The sequence below is a fragment of the Ziziphus jujuba genome, chromosome 9 (genome assembly GCF_031755915.1).
Source record: "Ziziphus jujuba cultivar Dongzao chromosome 9, ASM3175591v1".
Taxonomy (NCBI): domain Eukaryota; kingdom Viridiplantae; phylum Streptophyta; class Magnoliopsida; order Rosales; family Rhamnaceae; genus Ziziphus; species Ziziphus jujuba.
The window spans coordinates 25,257,236-25,279,478 of record NC_083387.1 but is presented as its reverse complement, the minus strand read 5'-3'; the positions used below and the strand labels follow the sequence as shown (position 1 = coordinate 25,279,478).

Genomic DNA, 22,243 nt, shown 5'->3' with positions numbered 1-22,243 from the left:
ACCGGATCCTAAAGACATGCGGTATAATTAGACTGTCCGGTGTCCAAATAATGCAATTTTGTAGTACTGTAAATCATTTTGAGAAATTTGGGCTAGACAAGTGTCTCTGGTTTAGTTGTTTGGAGCCTAAGAAATATTTTATTATATTACAGGCACTCGAGTTGAATATGGAGGCGATCCTGTAAAGGAGCAGGCGTGAGCATATACAGTACTGTGAATGGTTATTAGTTTTAAAAATGTTTTGGGTATATAGTATAATAATATATATATATATATATGTGGTTTGAGTATTTTACTTATACCTAACATTTGATTTGAATGTTCATTCTATGGATGCATGAGGATTTGCTTTTACATATATGTGTTATTATTTTATATGACTTTTGTCAATATTTTAAACATTTGGCAATTCTAATGAGTTCATAAATGAACTTGTGGTATTTAAATATTTTGGTATTTGAATTGAGGTTTTAAATCACTTTGGAAATTAATCGATTTGAGAAGGCATATTGAAAATTATATGATTTTAAACATATTCAAATATTTTATAAATTTTTAGACGCTTAAAATCGGTTTATGGTGAATATATTTCATTGTGATATTTTCTTATTTTAGTAAGAGATCATGATTTGAAGTTTTTTTGAAATATTTAGACAAGCGGTTGAGCGTGAATATTAAATTATGATTTATGATACGGTAAGATACTGTATCGATTATTTTAAATTGATGTACCGTATAGTACCAGAGTTTGGTTTAGTATTATATTATAGCGCGTCGGGTTTACCACGGTGTCGTGAAGCTGGTTTCATTCAACGGTTATCTATTATTACCACAGACTGTGAGGTCGGATTTATCCAACGGTTTATTATTATTATTACCATGGTGCTATGAGAGTGGTTTCATCCAACGTTTATCTATTATTACCACGGACTGTGAGGTCAGGTTTATCTGACGGTTTATTATTATTACCACGGTGCTGTGAGGTTGGTATCATCCAATGGTTTATTATTGCCACGGACTGTGAGGTTGGGTAAGTCCCAATGGTTAATTGATATTTCCATGACACCTTTCGTATATTGAGGGTCGTGAGATGGGTGTCTCCCACGGATTACAGATTGGTACATTGTGTACGTTTGAACATATTGTTGATATACAAACATTGTGGTGATTTCTGCATTTTCATATTTATTTGGTGGAACTGTATTTATTATATTTTATGCTCAAATATTTATATCTTGATTTAAGACATTTTATAATATCACAATGATCGTTCATTTTATATTTGAGCATCGGTTTTATGATATAGTAAATTGGGATACAAGTTTGGGTTTTGTGAAATGATTTTTAAACGGGAAACTTTTCAAACGAGTGGAACGAGAGGTCTTGAGAGAAAGATTTTTCAGAAATAAATTATTATTTTTCTATTATGCTATGCCACTCAATGAGATTTCTTTATCTCAAGTTTTATTATTTTAAATTCGTTCCCCTAGGCCTAGGCAGCTAGTAGCAGTCTACCTCGCGCACAGCTTATCGTTTTGTTCATTCCACTATATGTAACACCCCGTCCCGAACCATGTCGGAATTTTTGCACGTTGACCGAGGTTGACCGTTGACCGTTGATCGAAGGGGTCAAAAGTTAACTTTTTGACCCGATTGGAGTTCTAGGTTGACTGAGGTACCGTTACGAAGTACACGTTGGCACGAGTTCGTAGACTGGTAGCACGTTAAAAACGGAGCTACGGTTTGAAAGTTATGAGCAAAACAAGTTGAGGTCTAAACTGTCCAAGGGGTGCCGGAGTTGACTTTTTATTCATGCAAGGTTGAGCTTTGACTCATACATGGTTGTGAAGTGCTCGTCAATACGAGTCCGTAGACTAGCGGCACGTCCGATTTGGATATGTGGTTTGAAAGTTATAGACCTGTAAAAATTTTCAAATACTGTATTATTTTAATATTATTTTTAAACGCGTAACAATGTGCCACGTGTGACTCAATGAAGGTGACCATGTGTCACCATGTTGAGAAGTCACATGTCAACCATGTGTTTTATCCTATTATTTTTATTATTATTTTAAATAATAATATTATTATTTAATTATTTTTATTTTATTTCTTTTTCTTTTTCTTTTTCTTTTCTTTTTCTTTTTCTTTTCCTTTTTCTTTTCTTTTTCTTTTTCTTTTTCTTTTCTTTTCCCCCCGTGGGAAAACTCTTTCTTTTTTTTCTTTTTCTTTTTTCTTTTCCCTTCCTTTCCTTCTTCTTCCCCGAGCCCGAGAGACCAAAAACACACACGCAGCTTTTTTTCTCCCTTTCTCTCTCCTTTGACTCTCTCCCTCTCCCTGTTTGACCGGCGTTTGGCCGGATTTCAGTCCCCGGAACGCCACACGCGCCGGCCACCGGTGTAGCCCGTCCTGCCGCGACCTCAGCCACCAAATTTCCCGGCCAGCCGCCGCCGGACGCGCCCAGATCGGGCCGGCGAAGTCGCGGCGGCGAGGTGAAATTTTTCCGGCGATTCTCGCCGTTTCCGACCAACCCAGCCCGTCCCATACCTCTATCCCACTATTTTTGACCCCTTTGAGTCCATTTCCGGGGTTAGTTTGCCCAAAATCCCCACCGTTTGAAAGATCCCTCAAGATCAAAACCGGCCGAAGCTTCCCGACCAAATTCCGGCCACCTCCGGCGGAATTGAGGTCGATGGAGACCGGATTTGTAATCCTCGTCGCTCAAGCTTCGATTCGGTATATTATTCACCTTTTTTGGTTAACGTTTGTGTTTGACCCCCCGGGTACCGGGTATTATTTACCCGATTAAAATATTAATTTATTTGACTGTGTGTGAATTGTGTTCTAGGAGCACCGGTGAGTCGTGGAATTGATCCCATGGTGGATCGTGATTTAATTGCGTGCTCCAGGTGAGTGACCCATCTTTAAAAATATTTTTGGGGTAATTAATTGTATTTATGTGGTATTAATTTGATATCTGTAAATTGTGCTCATGTGGCGTATTTTAAATACAATCGGAAAAAATATTATTTTATATATATATTTACCCATTGGTGCTAAATGAAATTTTGGGGTCATTAGAAAATTCCCGATTATTATTTTATTGTGATTAAACGGTATTTATTACACATGAGCAAATATTTTCAGTAATTGTTTGTGTCTGGATTTTATATCATTTTTGGGCAATTAATTATGTTTAATTGGTATTTAAATCATGCTCATGTGGTACAATTTGGTTATGGTTATATTGTGGTTTAATTTATTATGCGTGAGCAAAGTGTATTTCGGTAGTATTTGTACGTGGTTTTCAGTATTAATTTTTCGGGCATAATTGGGTTAAATATTTTACGAAAATATTTGTTTAAATTTATAAATTATGCCCGCGGTATTTTTATGGTTGCATCTCGTACTTCGAGAAAGTTGTGGTTTGTTGTTATCGCTGTTTCGTACCGGTTTGATTAAATAAAAATATGTGGGATGGTAAGTGTGATAATTTAATGTATTTCCCACGGTAATTTTGGAAAACGGTACGGTTGGTTAATAATGTTTATTTTTAGATGCACTCATACAGTATTGGTGTTCTGGTGTATGGTGTATGGACACGTGGTAGCGCGCGGTTATTATGTGGTTTAGCGCGTGGTTATTACTTCACCCGTGAGTTGCCATTGGACCGTGGGCAGGCAAGTTTGTTATTGGCCACAGCCGCCCCCCTCCTTGGCCGGGTGATGGTTTTAGCAGCGGTACTGTCGGGACGCCGAAGTGCCGTTGCAGGTTTCTCTCTTTAACCCCCCGCCAGTCGGTGCTCGGGACGCTGAGTATCGGAGGGCATCACCGGTATATGGTGTGGTGCGTCGGTGTAAATTGCAAATAATGTTTTAAACCCCAAAGGTGTTCTAAAATTATTTATTATAATTTATTGCAGTTTATTTATATTTGGGATATTTATTTATTTATTTATTTGTTGTTTATTAAATTATTTGGTCCCTTGGTTTTCGGGAAGTACGAATATCGGGTTTTGTGAAAATGTTTTAAAAAGGGGAACATTTCAAACGGAGTGAATAGTGAGGGTTTTGAGAGAAATTATTACTTCAAATATTTATTTATTTATTTAATTGTTCGGTATTGCTTAATTAAATTCCTTTATTTTTATATTATTATTATTAAAGGTGTTCAGTAGTTAGGGTCACTCACTGAGATGATTAGCATCTCACACTCTTAAATTCCGTTCCCCTAGGTCCAGGTTGGAGACGTTGATTGTCCGGGGCGAGCCCAACGTCTCAGTTCGTTGCCGAAGGTTCAAGAAGTTTTTCTTCCTTTTTTCCTCTCTATCTTGTATTGTTTCTTTACCTGTCATTTTATAAATTCCATATTTGTTGTATAATACTCTGTATACTGTATTGGACGTGTAGTTGATCTTTATTGCACTGAGTTGCTGTTATTTTATTTTGAAGTGCTGAAATTTGTGGAACAATTTGTAGTTTGCGGGAGAAATAAGGGGGTGTTTATAGAAGTGTGTTTTTAGTGCAGGTAATTTGTGGTAAGTAAATCCCTTAGGGGAGGCTCTGCCGGATTTTCCATTGGAGGGTCCGGTAGGGTTTCCCTGGGATCAGGGCTTGTCTAGGGTTCCGGGGAAGGAATTCTGGACGGGTCCTGACACTATAGCAGCCATATTTATCTTTCCTTTATCTACTGTTATCTTCTAGATTTATTTATTACTTATTTGTACTCCTGGACTTCGTTGATACTCTTAGAATGCTCTCATTTTAGATATGGGACTTAGTAGAGATCATGGTACTTATGCGTGTAGTTATGGCCTGCAGTACAGTAGACCGATTGTAGATTTTACGCTGTTGTGGATTTATTTTTTTATTTTTATATACATATTGAGCTATTATTATTATCGCTTGTGTTTGTTGTCCATGTTTTAAGATGAGGTTCCATTGAATATTTTCTAAGGATTATCCAGTGAAACTTCATTAGGCGGGGCCACCCAGGGGATCTTGGGAAGGTTCCCGGGTGGGTCTTGTCATCACTTTCTCTGGTGCTCTAATAATACACATCTTGTATTATTATTTTAAATGTAGCACAACATTATTTTATATATATGGTCTAAAGTTGGTGATTGTTTATCTGATCTCCATGCATTGGTGCAGCAATGGGATTCTCTATAGCTTCTATGGTTTGCTTAGGATACATTGCCAAGAACTTTCCCAGCTTCTCACTGGTCTTGATGATCACCAAGAACAAGATCCTATAGAAAGCTATCATTCCTAGCAAAATACCAAGATCAACCCACTTGGAGTGACGCATGTCAACTTGCCATTTATTTCTCAAAATTTCTTCTCCACTTATTGTAGGTTGCCCTCCAACTTCATTGATAGGGAAAGTTAAACCTTCAAACTCATTTTTGAACATTCCTTGGTAGGCATACCTATGGAATGCAATGTAGTGCAGTGGGTATCTCCAAAATTGTTTTGGAGATCTCCTGGCAACCGGAAAAATCCGCCCCCTAAATCATAAGACCTTGAACTCCAGCACCGGCTATGATCCCCATAAGATAATTGGGCACAAGGCTTGCAATAATCATCATTAGGCTCTCAACCAGCATCATGCAAGCAAATAGCACAAAGACAAAGTAGAAAAAGTGTTCATTTCCTTCTTGAAGTCCAGGGAGATAGTAAGCTGGTGATCGAGGAATCACTGAAATGATTAGCAAGTATGGTACGGCAGAAAGTGTGTTTCCCATCATAAATGCAGCTGCTCCATAGTGCCCATTTAATCTTTCTCGTTCAAATACCTGATGATAAAGAAGTTAAGATTTCATAACAAGATATGTGCCATACAAATAATTAGTCTCTTATCATGTTGATTTTTAAAAACTAAGAACTTTTACGGCCCTTGAATTTGCACATGCATATATATGAATATTTCTATTAACACAACATGTGGAGTACATTTGTGGATGGAAAACATGATTGAAGGAGAAAATCAAATCAAACATGACAAGATGTGCTATATTTAGCCAGTCTCATATTAGATCGATTTTATCTTTTTTAGAAATAAGAACTTCTATGGCCCTTTGGATTTTCTTTTCCCTTTTTTATTTTATTTTATTTTATTTTATTTTTTTGACGAAATGGCTTCTTGGATTTCAATATACATATATTATGAAGTTGAAAACCAAATCTTATACCTTCATATCTTCGACAAAGGAAGGGAAGCCACCAATGGCCATGAAAGTTAGGAACGAAGCAATAAACATGAGGAGTGAACCTCTTGCCTGAAATATCATAAAGAGTTTATGAACTTTGTATATTATAATCTGGAAAATTTTGCTGATCATATAATTAATTTGCAACAATCTCTTTCTCTCTCCCTCCCTCTCTCACCTGAATCGATTCATTAGTAAAGCCAAGATCAAAGTAGAGCGTTCCCAATCCTAAACACAAGGCTACATAGATTTCAAGGCGCAACCAATAGTAGCCAAGATCACGAAACATTTTTATGAAAGATCTCCTTGTAAGAACAACAGACCGTGTAAGAAAGCTAGCGTGGTTTCTCTCCTTCTCCACAGCTCCATAATCCTGAGCATTTTTACATGCAAATATAGTGGGTAATAATGTTAGTAATTAAATTTTCTGTTTGAACCTTGAGCTAGTGGTTGAATCTGTGTGTTGGATACTTGCTTATCACATGTGTGTTGGATATTTCAGCTATTTCTCTTCGAACTTGCTGGTAAGTTTCAGATGTTTTATAAGATTTTATCAGGGTATTGATTACTTCTTCTGTGGATATTGCCCCACCTGATCCCACCTGATCCTTGTTCAATATCCTGCAAAAATTGACAAGGCATGTGCTTTTTAGTTTTTCTGTAAAGCCTGTAGAACTTGGTCCAAAAAAAAAAAACTTGAGAACAATTGTTCAAATTAAATTCATATTTAAGACTTAAGCAATCTTCATTTTCAAAGGAAAACATATACATATGCTACTTCACAACAGGCTAGTTATACATGTGAAAATAGGAATTAATACCTTTTCAAAATCCTTGTTTATGGTTTTGAGGAAGTGATCTGATGGATTCTGAAGAGTAGGGCAAGGAAACCTACATAAAGTGAAAGACTACGAAAAAACAATAAAATGGGGAAAAATATAAAAAAGGGTTAAATTATTCTAGTGTACAATTAGATAAATAAAATAAGCTAAATATATAAAACCCATATATGCATTACCTCATTTGCTCTAGCAGCAGGACCAAAATACACTGTTTTACCAGAAGACAAAAGACAAAGGCTACTGAAGAGTTGAAAGACTTCACTGTTTGGTTGATGTATAGAAACAACTATAGTTCTTCTACTTCCATCTCTTTGATCCAAGCTTGCAATTCCACTCATAACGTGGTAAGAAGCTGCACTGTCAAGCCCACTTGTTGGTTCATCAAGGAAGAGAAGCTTTGGATGTTTTAGGATTTCAATGCAAATGCTCACTCTCCTCTTTTGCCCACCACTAAGTCCTTTACATCCCCAACCTCCAATCCTTGTGTTCATGGCGTCTTGAAGACCCATTTCTCTTATTGTCATTTCTGCTCTCTCCTTCTTCTCAGATTTGGACATTGAACCCGGCAATTGTAGTTGTGCTGAGTAGTACACGGCTTCGCTAACCGTTAGAGTTGTAATTAGAGTATCATCTTGTGTTACATATGCCTAAGTAATTCATAAATTATTTAAATTAGTATCCAAAGAGTTACAAATTAGTGTCTAATCTAATAATTAATCACTGTCGATATTGTACATACCGATGTACCATAAGCTAGTGTTTTTTTGCGTCCATTTATTAAAATATCCCCACTTTGCCTTGTCTTTGAGCTTAATCTCCCTGCAAAAATGTAATCAAATTAGAGTTTTGTTCAATTAATTAAAAGTATTAATTAGTTAATGACCATGAAATTAATTTTTTCCTTAATACAGTTATATTATAAATTTCCTCAGCTATATGGATAAAAGAAGGGCTTTCACAATTCTTTGTCCTAGACCATTGAAAGTAAAGAAAAAATTAAAATGTCACATAAAAAAATGAAATGAAATAAAGTAAGTGGCACTAGGAGGGTCTCCTAGGCTACTATTTATGGCCTCCACTTACATGTTATGCCAATGTAGTGATAATCTAATGACTTTTTATCTTTAATATAGATAAAAAAATAAAAAAATACTAAAACTATTAATTAATAGTCTATTTTTCGGTTACACTGAATGTATTAGTTTTCTTAATTGTACCTCACTAATTATCACTCAAAAAATTTTAACTAAATAATTTATAATTTAAAAACGACCTGTGTAATCTGTCTGATAAAACATAATCTGAATTGGTTGATACTTGCACTTGGAATTCGTTTGAAAATTAATTAGAAAATTTCCATCAATGACACTCAGGAGTAGTAGCTAAAGTACAAAGATAAAAAAAAAATCAGGAATAGTAGCTAAAAGCAGAAAAAATAATAATAAATAAGGAATAGTTGGTAGCAGACGTACAAACTATAAACTTGTGGCAGACAATTAGTTCGCAAGGAATAAACTTGTGGTAAAAAAATTCTTCAGGACACATGATTTTGCGGTGGAAGTTGTGAATGCATTAAAGAGGGTTATATATTTTGGAAACATTCGATTTGTTCGCGAGTAACTATTACTAGTGGAGTACATGATGCTTATATGTTAGTATGTAATTAGTTTATGATATGATATTACTATCCCATATAGGTTTTAAAAAATCAAAAACAGTGTAAATTTAACAAATTAATAATTGATATACTTATGAAAAATAGTTTAATGATTATACCCACATGTTGCTTCATGTGTATATGGAGTTAATTTGGATTTAAATCACTCAATCATCAAAAGGTAAAAAATAAAATAAAATAAACAATTGACATATAAACATGCATCCCATTAATGGAGAAAAACTTATATATGAATCTTATATAGATAATCTGATATAATCAAATATTTAATAATTATTTTGTAGACTCTATGTAGTAAACTATGATGTTACACGTGGTAATGTATAAGGATAGAATGATTTTTTATTTTTTTGGTTTTTAGTAATAGCCGCTAGTGAATTGTCATTATCCAAAAAAGTTGGAAGAATTGTCAAGTAATCGACATCATAGACCTGAGTCCGTGATACGTTCTTGTTCTTTTTTTTTTTTTTAAATAAATATCAAAGTTAAGCATTTCTTTTTTATTATTATTATTATTATTATTGTTGTTGTTATTGTGTTCTTATTGTTATTATTATTAAAAAAAAAAAAAAACAATATCAACCATAAACTTACATATGCATAGACATAATGATTTAAAAATTAACTTGTTTGCAAATGCTACTAAAAAAAAATTGGAACAAAATTTTAGTTCACTCGGTAAAATACCTATATGGAACAATATGAGATTATCACAGGAAAGCATAATCGCTACCTCTTTATCAAAGGGAAAAAAAAAAAAAAAGAAAAAAAGAAAAAGAAAACAGACAGCACTAAACTAAAAACTGTATATAAATTAATAGAGCTAACAAAATGAAAAAGAAAAAAAAAATCTTGTAATTAATGAAGTGCACTAGTTAAAATATTACCATTGATAATGATCACCATCTTATATAGTAAATTTTAAATTTATTTTTTATTTTAAAATTCTAAAAATAAATTTTTTAATGATAACCATTTAAATTGTACATCTCATTGGTTATTATTTATCAATGATGACAAATAGTATTTTTTAAAAATATAAATAAATAATGATTTATTACCTAAATATATTTATTATGATATTGCTTATAACTCTAAATATATATGAAAATGTTTTTGCAATATATATATATATATGGAAATATATTTATTATCATTTCTATGTTGAGGAAACAAAGATAACATATGGACATTTTATTGGTTGCAATTATGAGATTATAATGTAATCTCCTACTTAATTAACTACTTAATAGAACAAAAAATAAATTAGGGAAAAAGAAACACACAAGAATGTCCAAGAAAAGAATAAATCAACAAAATAGGAGATGATATATCATTGTTTTAAGAAATTATGTAAAGGGTGAAATGATATTAAAAAAAGAAAAAAATCCCAAAATCATTGTTCAAAAACTTGATTAACATGGAAGGGGGAATTTTGTTGAATTATTTATTAAATTTGAAGATTATTGAGTAAGACATACAAAAACAAAGACGTTTAAAAGTATTTGCAGAGAAATAGAGATGGTGTGTCAGTATACGCAGTTTTCTTTTTTATACTTTCAATCCTCACTTCCAGATTGAAAATATAGAATAAAAAAAGAAAGAAAAGAAAAAGAAAAATATAAAATAAATACTTGATGGAAACAACAAAATTCACCTGCTAAAGCATCAAGAAGTGTGGATTTGCCACAGCCGGAAGGACCCATTATAGCCATGAGCTCTCCTGGTTTGGCATGGCCAGTAAGACCTTGGAGGATTGCTTTGCTGCTATTCCTTCCTTTTGAAACTGTCACCCAAAGGTCCTCCCATGTCAAATAAACTCCTTCTTCCACTGCCTTATCATGATTATTATTGTTGTTGTAGTTCACTCTTTCCATCTCCAATGCTGCTCTAATCTCTAAATTATCAGCCATGTTTGTACTCCGAAAAAATATGAAAGAAAAACTAACAGAAGCAAGTACCTCCTTGTCTTTTTATTAAAGCTGTATTAAAGACATCCGATTACCTCAATATATTTATATAAAACAAAGATAGAACACGTTTCATATGTGGAGTACGTATGTCTGAAAGAGGTAATAGGTTACTTCCAATTAAAATTTGACAAGAATTTTCTTCTTTTTTTTTTTTTTTTCTTTTTTGAGGGAACATGGTCATAGGCAGGCATGCAATTGATTGTCAAGCTTCAAGAGCAAACGTTTTTCTCACGGCAACTGAGGTTTTGGAAACTGTTAGGACTAACTTCTGTACGGACAGGTATACTGTTCATGAATCGCACGGTCTTCACATATTGTAGTAGGAAAATCTATTGATTAAATTAAATCCCTACACGTGTCGTTAAGTAGTATTTTTATTTTCTAGTTTATGGTTAATTAATCACCCTATCTTTGAAATTTATGCAGACTGAGCAGAGGAAGGGAGAGAGTTTGTGAGATCCCATCGGTTGGAAAGGAAAACGAAGCATGCCTTATAAGGGAGTGTGGATACCTTTCCCTTGAGATGCGTTTTAAACCCATGCGGACGGGACGCCAAGCGGACAATATCTTATGCAGGTGGCCTGGGCTGTTACAGTTAGTATCAGAGCCAGACCCGGATCGATGTGCCAGCGAGGATGCTGGACCGCAAGAGGGGTGGATTTTGAGATCCTATATCGGTTGGAAAGAAAAACGAAGCATGATGCACTTTAAATCCGGACGGGGCCCAAAATGTACAATATATCATGCGGGTGGCTGGGGCTGTTACAGTTCGTATCAGAGCCAGTACTCAGATTGGTGGGGCCCAGCATCCGGGATTGGATTGTGAGATTCTATATCGGTTGGAAAGGAGAACGAAGCAGGCCTTATAAGGGGGTGTGGATGCATGATGCATTTTAAATCCAGGTGGGGCCCAAAATATACAATATCTCATGCAGGTGGCCTGGACTGTTACAGTTGGTATCAGAGCCAGTACTCGGATCGGTGGGGTCCAGCATCCGGGAGTGGATTTTGAGATTCCATATCGGTTGGAAAGGAGAACGAAGCAGGCCTTATAAGCGGGTGTGGATATATTTCACTTAATATGAGTTTTAAACCCGTGCGGGCGGAATCCAAAGCGGACAATATCTCATGCGGGTGGCTTGGGCTACTACAGAGTTGATCACCACATTTTAATGATTTTTAATTTTATCCATTTTTCTTTTTAAAAAAAGCTTATTAAAATGAATTTCATAGTCAAGTTCCTATTTTAAAACATGTATTGCATATTTTATCTTCTCAGTGTAGTTATGATTATATTGTTCAAAGAAAAAACAAATAAAAAGGTAGCATTATTTTTTTGACTAGTAGCTGAAAAAAACGTATTAGTAGTCCCCTTTATATTAATAATGACAGTTATTGTAACACCCCGTCCTGAACCATGTCGGAAATTTTTGCACGTTGACCGAGGTTGACTGTTGACTGTTGACCGAAGGGGTCAAAAGTTGACTTTTTGATCCGGTTGGAATTCTAGATTAACTGAGGTACCTTTACGAAGTACACGTTGACACGAGTTCGTAGACTAGTAGCACGTTGAAAACGGAGCTACGATTTGAAAGTTATGAGCAAAACAAGTTAAGGTCCAAACTGTCCAAGGGGTGCCGGAGTTGACTTTTTATTCATGCAAGGTTGAGCTTTGACTCATGCATGGTTGTGGAGTGCTCATCGATACGAGTCCGTAGACTAGCGGCACGTCCGATTTGGACATGTGGTTTGAAAGTTATGGACCTGTAGAGTTTTTCAAATACTGTATTATTTTTTTTTTTTTAAACGCGTAACGATGTGCCACGTGTGACTGAATAAGTGTGACCATGTGTCACCATGTTGAGAAGCCACATGTCAACCATGTGTAATATCAAGTTATTTTTATTATTATTTTAAATAATAATATTATTATTTGATTATTTAATTAATTTGAATTTATTTCTTTTTATTTTCTTTTTTCTTTTTTTTTCTTTCCCCACATGGGAAAAAAGGCCAGCGGGGCCCGATTCCTTTTCTTCTTCTTCTTCTTCTTCTTCTTCTTCCTTTCTTTCTTTCTTCCTTCCCACCGCCGTCTCTCTCTCTCTCTCCTTGCTGAACATTTTCCGGCCACCGGAACCACTCATGCGCCGACTGATGTGAAAGCCCGTAGCTGGGCGACACCGGCGGCCAAATATCCGTCCGAATGGCCAGCGGACGCGCGGGGATCGGCCTCCATAGCCGGCGGCCGGTGTGCCACTGGTTTGGCCATTTTCCGGTAGCCACCGGTCGTGCAACCGGTCCTTTCCCACTAATTTGGACCCTCTGATTCCGATTCTGAGCTCCAATTAACTCAACTCCTGTCGATTTGCAAGATACGAAGGGATTAAAACCGACCGAATCTTTCTGACCAAATTCCGGCCACCGCCGATCGAATTGAACTCAATGGAGGTCGGTAATGTGATCCTCATCTCACAAGCTTTCCATAGACATATTATTTGTCAATTTTGGATAACGTTTGTGTTTGACCACCCGGGTACCGGATATTATTTACCCGATTAAAATATTAATTTATTTGACTGTGTGTGAATTGTGTTCTAAGAGCACTGGTGAGTCGTGAAATTGATCCCATGGTGGATCATGGTTTAATTGCGTGCTCCAGGTGAGTGACCCACCTTTGAAAATGTTTTTGGGGTAATTAATTGTATTTATGTGGTATTAGATTGATATCTGTAATTTGTGCTCATGTGGCGTATTTTAAATACAATCGGGAAAAATATTATTTTATATATATATTTACCCATTGGTGCTAAATGGAATTTTTGGGTTATCAAGAAATCCCCGATTTTTATTATCATGGTTAAATGATATTTATTACACATAAGCAAGTATTTTCAGTAATTCGTAGTGTTTGGATTTTATATTATTTTTCGGGCATAATTGGGTTAAATATTTTATGAAAATATTTGTTTGAGTTGGTGGTTTAATTTTATAAATTATGCCCGCGGTATTTCAATTGTTGAATCTCGTACTACGAGAAAAGGTATGGTTTTATTTGTTATCGATGTTTTCGTACCGGTTTGTTAAATAAAAATATGTGGGATGGTAAGTGTGAAAATTTGGTATATTTTCCATGGTAGTTTTGGAAAACGGTACGGTTGGTTTAATAATTATTTTAGGCGCATTCAGACAGTATTGGTGTTCTGGTATATGTATATGTGGTTCAGCGCGCAAGTATTATTATTTCACCCGTGAGTTGCCATTGGACTGTGGGCAGGCAAGTTTGTTATTGCGCACAGCCCCCCCCCTCCTTGGCTGGGATGATGGTTTCAGCAGCGGTACTGTCGGGATGCCGAAGTGCCGTTTGCAAGTTTATCTCTTTAACCCCCCGCTAGTCGGTGCTCAGGACGCTGGATATCAGAGGGCATCACTGGTATATGGTGTGGTGCGTCAAATATAATTGTCAAGTGTAATTTTTAAATAAAGTTTCAAACCCCAAAAAGTACAAAATTATTTATTATAATTTATTGCAGTTTATTTATATTTGGGGTATTTATTTATTTATTTATTTGTTGTTTATTAAATTAATTGGTCCCTTGGTTTTCGGGAAGTACGAATATCGGGTTTTGTGAAATTGTTTTAAAAGGGGAACATTTCCAACGGAGTGAATAGTGAGGGTTTTGAGAGAAATTATTATTTCAATTGTTTATTTATTTAATTGTTCGGTATTGATTAATTAAATCCTTTTATTTGGTATATTATTATATTAAAGGTGTTCAGTAGATAGGGTCACTCACTGAGATGATTAGCATCTCACACTCTTAAATTTCGTTCCCCTAGGTCCAGGTTGGAGACGTTGATTGTCCGGGCCGAGCCCGACGTCTCAGTTCGTTGTCGAAGGTTCAAGAAGTTTTTCTTCCCTTTTTCCTCTCGACCTTGTATTGCTTCTTTATCTGTCATTTTATAAATTTCACATTTATCTGTATAATGCTCTGTATACTGTATTGAACGTGTAGTTTTTATTTATTGCACTGAGTTGCTGTTATCTTTTGAAGTGCTGAAATTTATTGAATCAATTTGTAGTAATGTGGGAGGAATAAGGGAATGAATTTTTTTGAAGTGTGTTTTCAGTGCAGGTAATTTTTTGGTTAGTCCTACTTTTAGGGGAGGTGCTGCCTGATTTTCCGTTGGAAGGTTCGGTGATATTTCCCTGGGATCAGGGCTTGTCTAGGGTTCCGGGGAGGAATTCTGGAAGGGTCCTGACAGTTATTTTTAAATTTTTTTTTGAATTTTAGGGGTTTCTAGAAATAGGTGGTAGTTTAAGGGAATTTATGCATTTGGTCTTCTAATGTTTTATAATTGTAAGAGGTTGCCAATTTCCTTACGAGAAATTTAAATTCTAGAAGGTCATTTCATGTCATACACATTCTTTTCGTTGGATAGGATTCAAACAGTAATCATAAAAAGGAAAAAAAAGATTCGAACGAGCCACAGCAGCTAAAGATTGCATTTTTATTTAAAAAAGAAAAGATTGCTCCACGACAATTTAGTTGTGAGCATGATATTTTTCCTTTATTCTATTTTTGTCACATATCAAAATAGTTTGTTAAAAAACAATATAAAAATAAATTATATAAAGATCACCTAATTCTAACAATATAAAAATAAATGACTTAAAAACCACCTAATTTTATCTCTCATTAGAAAATGATCTAACAAGAAACTTCTCTTAAATATTACACAAAAAAAAAAAAAATCTCTTAATGAAGGGGTATCAATAGAAAAGAATACGCATAGTCTCCTAAAAATAAAGATAAATAAACCACACTTCTCTTCTATACTTTCTAGCTCACTTGGCTGAACAACATATGCGCAAACTGCATAAAGCGAAAAGTTAGACGATTGGTCCAGTTCACTAGTCCAGAATCAGATAATAGATTTTGACCATTCGTTGTTTTGCATGGTTTCCTCCACTAGTCCAGTGCTCCTGTATGGATTTTGACCATTGGTTGTTTTGCATGGTTTCCCATGTACGTCTGTGAAAATTTTCTCCTCCCTGACCATGAAAATGAGGTGCTGAGAGGTTATCTCAAGGATATTTTCTTAAGGATATTTTCTTTATCAAAATCCTATATTGTTGCTTCTTTTAGATAACAGTTTTAGGTGGCCATTGTTATTATGTTTTTCATACCAGATCCCAACTTTCAATTGAATCTCATGTTTAATATCTCATTACACTACTTGTATATTTCGTAACAAATATTCATTAAACTAAATGTAAACTTCTAGTCCACTAAGTTTAGCTCAGTATAAACATGCAAAACATATATTATATTAGGCAATATAATCTGATTGAATTCAATGTCATGAACAAAGATCTCTAACCAAATACACAATCCCATTTTGTTAAAATAAAACTTCCATTTGCCATTCATGTAAGACTCAAACATGACCTGGATAATGAGTAATGAGGACCAACACTAAAAAAGTACTTTGTTTTCTTTGTCCTAACTATTTGTTCCCATTATCCACATTACATTAGCACTCAAAAACATCATAACAATTACCTGCTTAGAACTCATAATAAATATATTGATTTCAATTTGTTCTTCAGTGTTGCACAAAGTGTAGGTGCTCAAGCGAACAGCAACTTTAAGCAAAGCTAATAAGAGTGCAGGATTAATTACGAACCTCTATCCTATAAGATACAACTAATACTTGGAAACAAGTAATTCAAATCGTCTAATATTTCCACCCCTCTCATTTTTTTCTAATTGCATACTGTATAAATTTCGCATTTATGGAGCATGGACTTTGACGTCTTTAACACTCCGTAAAAGCTGCGCGTACAGGCCAGGTTTAACATCCTAGCCAAAGTTGTGGGTATTCTCGGTATCAGCCACTAAAGAAGCAAAAATGTCAATTTTATCAGCCACTAAAGAAGAAAAAAACAGGGATTGCAGTAAGGGCCGGCTTCCGGCATAGGCCACTAAGGCCAATGCCTAGGGCCATGTTTATGGGGCTATAAAAAAAAAAAAATAAATACATATATATATAATTTATTGAATAGAATATAATTATTATTTATTTTGAAAATATAAAATTTTTTACTTAAAAATGAATTCTAAATTATCTGCAAGTGATTATTTGTTTTTTTAATGGATTCTAATTGATTATTTATTGTGATAATTATCTTTAATTATTTTTATTTTTGAAAAATAATACCAATTAAATCCAATTTAACATTTTATATTTCATAATTGATTAGATTTTAATGATACAAAAAGAAAAAAAAATGTTAAATACTCTTCTTGTTTATACATTTTGTCTCATTTGTTTATGCATTTTTTCTCATCTAGCTCACTTATTAATATCTTTTCTTATTTACTCATCTTTTATATTTGTCTAATTTTGATATCCAACCTATATAATTTTTTAATTTTGATCCAAATAGTTCTAAAATAAAGGTAAGCTTGTAAGTTAATATTTATTTTAATGAATTTATATTATTCATTCTCATAATATTTTTAATTTTTCTTTTTTGTTTTCTTTGAACTCATGATTTTAGTTATTTACAAATTGTTCTTGCTATTCATGAAAAAACTAGACTTTGTATTTCTATAGTTTCTGCTTTCATTTTCATTTTTTTCTTTATATCTTAATGTAACACCCCGTCCTGAACCATGTCGGAATTTTTGCACGTTGACCGAGGTTGACCGTTGACCGTTGACCTAAGGGGTCAAAAGTTGACTTTTTGTTCCGGTTGGAATTCTAGGTTGACTGAGGTACCCTTACGAAGTACACGTTGGCACGAGTTCGTAGACTGGTAGCACATTGAAAACGGAGCTACGGTTTGAAAGTTATGAGCAAAACAAGTTGAGGTCCAAACTGTTCAAGGGGTGCCGGAGTTGACTTTTTATTCATGCAAGGTTGAGCTTTGACTCATGCATGGTTGTGAAGTGCTCGTCGATACGAGTCCATAGACTAACGGCACGTCCGATTTGGACATGTGGTTTGAAAGTTATGGACCTGTAAAGTTTTTCAAATACTGTATTATTTTAATATTATTTTTAAACGCGTAACGATGTGCCACATGTGACTTAATGAAGGTGACCATGTGTCAACATGTGGAGAAGCCACATGTCAACCATGTGTAAAATCAAATTATTTTTATTATTATTTTAAATAATAATATTTTTGTATAATTATTTAATTATTTTTATTTTCCTTTTTCTTTTTCTTTTCCTTTTTCTTTTCTTTTTCTTTTTCTTTTTCTTTTCTTTTCCCTGCGTGGGAAAACACCTTTTTCTTTCTTTTTTTTTCTTTTTTTATTTCTTTTCCTTTCCTTCTTCTTCCCCGAGCCGAGAGACAAAAACATGCAGAAATTTTTTCTTCCTTTCTCTCTCCTTTGACTCTCTCCCTTTCTCTGTTTGACCACCGTCTGGCCGGATTACAGTCGCCGGAACGCCACACGCGCTGGCCACCGGTGTAGCCCATCCCGCCGCGACCTCAGCCACGAAATTTCCTGGCCAGCCGCCGCTGGACGCGCCCAGATCGGGCCGGCGAAGTCGCGGCGGCGAGGTGAAATTTTTCCGGCGATTTTCGCCGTTTCCGACCAACCCAGCCCGTCCCATACCTCTATCCCACTATTTTTGACCCCTCTGAGTCCATTTTCGGGGTTAGTTTGCCCAAAATCCCCACCGTTTGAAAGATTCCTCAAGATTAAAACCGGCCGAAGCTTCCCGACCAAATTCCGGCCACCTCCGGCAGAATTGGGGTTGATGGAGATCGGATTGGTAATCCTTGTTCCACGAGCTTCGATTCGGTATATTATTCGACCATTTTGGTTAAAGTTTGTGTTTGACCCCCCGGGTACTGGATATTATTTACCCGATTAAAATATTAATTTATTTGACTGTCTGTGAATTTTGTGTCTTAGGAGCACGGGTGAGTCATGAAATTGATCCCATGGTGGATCATGGTTTAATTGCGTGCTTAAGGTGAGTGACCCACCTTCAATTTAATTTGGAAATTTAATTGGTGAATATATTATGTGTGATTTAAATATTTGGAATTTAATTTCTATGTGCCAAATATTTATTTGATTTATTGTAGAATTATTTGTGAATTTATTGGATTTAAGAAAATGTGCAATTTACAAATTTATGCCATGTGAAATTATTTTATGGATTTGAGAATTTTGAAATTCTTGTGGTTTTAATATTAAATTGGGCATGATTTGATTTTTAAATATTTCAAAGAAAATATTTGGTTATGTTGGTGATTTCAATTTTTATAAAATATGCCCATGGAATATTATGAGATTTAATTATTATATTTCGAGATTTATTTATGCTATTGGGAAAATGTGAATATTTGAATTGATGGATTTGAGAGTTGGTGGATTTGAAAATCATGGAATTTATGGTATTGATTATAAAGAAATTACGGAGAATTTCCGGGTTCAAGCGGATGGACTATGCCCGCTATGTTTATGCAAAATGTGAAATTTGTTATATAATTTAAATTTGTGGATTTTATGATTTTTAGATGCACCGTGCACGTACTGGTGTTCTGTTTATATGTGATATGGATATTGTGCACACGGATATGATTAGCGCGTAGGTGGGTGCGAGTAGCGCGCAGGTGATATTATGATTAGCGCGCAGGTGGGTGTGAGTAGCGCGCAGGTGATATTATGAGGTTATCCTGTGGTTGCCATCGGATGAGGGTAGGCCACCCCCCATGGCCGGGACACCAGGTTAGCAGCGGCACAGTGGGACGCCACGCGACCGTATGCCGGTTTCTTTCTATAACCTCCTGTCTGGCGGTACCTCGGGACGCTGGGTACTGTTGGCGCCACTGGTATATAGTGGGTGCATCAAATGATTTTCAGAACTGTGTTTTAAAAATAAAATGTTTGGAAACTGTATTGGAATTAAAATTATAATTATTACTGTTCTGGTATTTATTTGGTTGGGGATCTTAAATTGATTTAATTTTCTCTTTACTTAATTATTCAATAAATTAATTTCTTTTAAATTAAAATTGTCGGATGCTTGACTTATTATATTCTATTTGATATTTAGTGAATTAATTGATGTCTTGGTTTTCGGGGAATAGGAACAAAGGGTTTTGTGAAAAGGTTTTAAAAAGGGAACTTTTCCAACCGAAAGAATTGTAAGGGTTTTGAGAGAAATTATTATTTCTAATTTATTATTATTTATCTACTTATTACCGTGGTATTATATTGTATAGTAAATAGGGTCACTCACTGAGATGATTAGCATCTCACACTCTTAAATTCCGTTCCCCTAGGTCCAGGTTAGAGACGTTGATTGTCTGGCGCGAGCCCAACGTCTCAGTTCGTTGCTGAAGGTTCAAGAAGTTTTTCTTCCCTTTTTCCTCTCGACCTTGTATTGCTTCTTTATCTATCATTTTATAAATTCCACATTTGTTGTATAATGTTCTGTATACTGTGTTGGATGTGTAGTTGTTTTTTATGCATTGATTTACTGTTTTTTTTGAAGTGCTGAAATTTGTGGAACAATTTGTAGTCTGTGGGAGGAATAAGGGGATGTTTTTTTTGAAGTGTGTTTTCAGTGCAGGTAATTTTTGGTTAGTCCTACCCTTAGGGAAGATGCTGCCGGATTTTCCGTTGGAAGGTTCGGTGGTATTTCCCTGGGATCAGGGCTTGTGTAGGGTTCCGGGGAAGGAATTCTGGACGGGTCCTGACATTAATTTGCATAACTTGATTAAATTTATTTTAATAACTAAAAGTTTAAAAGGAAAAATAAAATCATAAATAAAAAATAGTACTTGAGATATTAAACTCTATAAAAAAAAATTAAATTCTTTTCACTTTGCATGGATTTATTATTTTGTACTAGTTTAGCTTCAGTGGAAAAAAGTTTTACAAAATTAAAATTAATAAAATCTTATTTATGTTCAATTATGTCTTAAACAATTTAACAATTTTATCAATTGAAAAAAAAATTATTATCAAATCTTGAATATGAAAATTGGATTAGTAACTTTACATTAAAAAAAAACCAAAAAAAAAAATTATATAAAAAATCTATTTTATTAAAAATAATATTTAATTAAAGCCTCAAATATTTTGCCTAGTGCCTCAGAAATTGTTGAGACCGCCCTGATAATACCAAACACAGATTAGAGAGCAACACAAAATACAAGCTAGGAAATTTTTCAGAGCAAAGAATTCAAAGCTTCCCCCATGAGAAAACCAGAAAGGTATCACAAGTGAATGGAACTATTGTCCTCTGCAATGCAACTAATGCACCTTTCACACGGGCTCCTGTACATGTGCCATCTTAGGCAATGCCTCACCAGCCTTTGTCAAAATCTTGTATATTGTTTCGTATAGTCAGTTGTTTTAGCAAAATATGGATGCATATCAGTTAAAATGTTTCACAACTATAGACACAAATGAGACATGAAATTTTACTTAGAATATGACAATGACAGAAGATATAAATGCATGAACGCCATTTTTACTTCAAAAATGCAATACAGAATTGCTGTCACAAAAAAACAGTACATAGTCGAAAGACTTGTAATACTCTGAATGCTTATGGAACATTTATTGGTTTCTCCCCTAACACTGTCAATACTTGCACCTTGGGTTTAAGGAATGACTTAATGTCAAAGAGAAAACTACACTTAAATAATCCTTGGTCCAACACTGCACTATTATCAATTCATAAATATTGTGTTGTTTCATATTACAGACATGCATGAATGAAAAACCATCATTTTGCACATTTAGTCTTGCTGCAACTTTATACACAAGTTCTTTAAAAAAAATAAAGTAAAATAAAAAACGAAAGGGTTCCAACTTCCAACTCAAATTCTGGTTCGACTACGAACCAATACAATTTTCGATTTCCAAAAGATACTAACCCCAACGATAAAATTATTCAGAATACAAATTATTTTAAATCCAATTCAGAATGAAAGCCTAGGGTACAACTCGATGAAATTCAGAAAAAAAAAAAAAAGAAGAAGAATTTATTCGGTATTTGTAGTTTGTATTGCTTTTCCTTGTTGCCACCGCATAGTCGGTTACCGTTTCATATCTAATGAGGAATATGAGCGAATTTGACTCACACTTTTCATTTATTTTTATTTTTACAGATATTTATTAAACAAACCGCACTAACTGTTCATGTAAAAAAAAAAAAGAAAAAGAAAAAAGAAAAAAAGAAAAACTAAACTAATTATTTTCTTTTTTAAATAACTTTTTTTTTTTTTAGACAATAATAGCAACCTGTCTATCAAATTCAAACTTTATTTACCCCAAAAAAAAAAGAAAAAAGAAAAAAAGTTCAAACTTTTTGAAATCTCAAATTTAGTTTGATAATATTTTATTATCAAGTTGAAAATAAAACCACACTTTCATTTTATTTTGAATTTTTTCTATTAAAAAATAAAACAGAATAATAATGAGGGATCCTACTAAAATTTGGACAATACAATATGAAAAAAATTACAAATATATACTTACCGTCATTCGGTAACA

General features: G+C 34.4%; 1 pseudogene; it reads right to left on the bottom strand.

Annotated features, from left to right (window-relative positions):
• Window positions 1–5,055: 5,055 nt before the first annotated feature.
• LOC107404766 (ABC transporter G family member 1-like) lies at window positions 5,056–10,798 on the bottom strand (annotated as a pseudogene).
• Window positions 10,799–22,243: the final 11,445 nt, after the last annotated feature.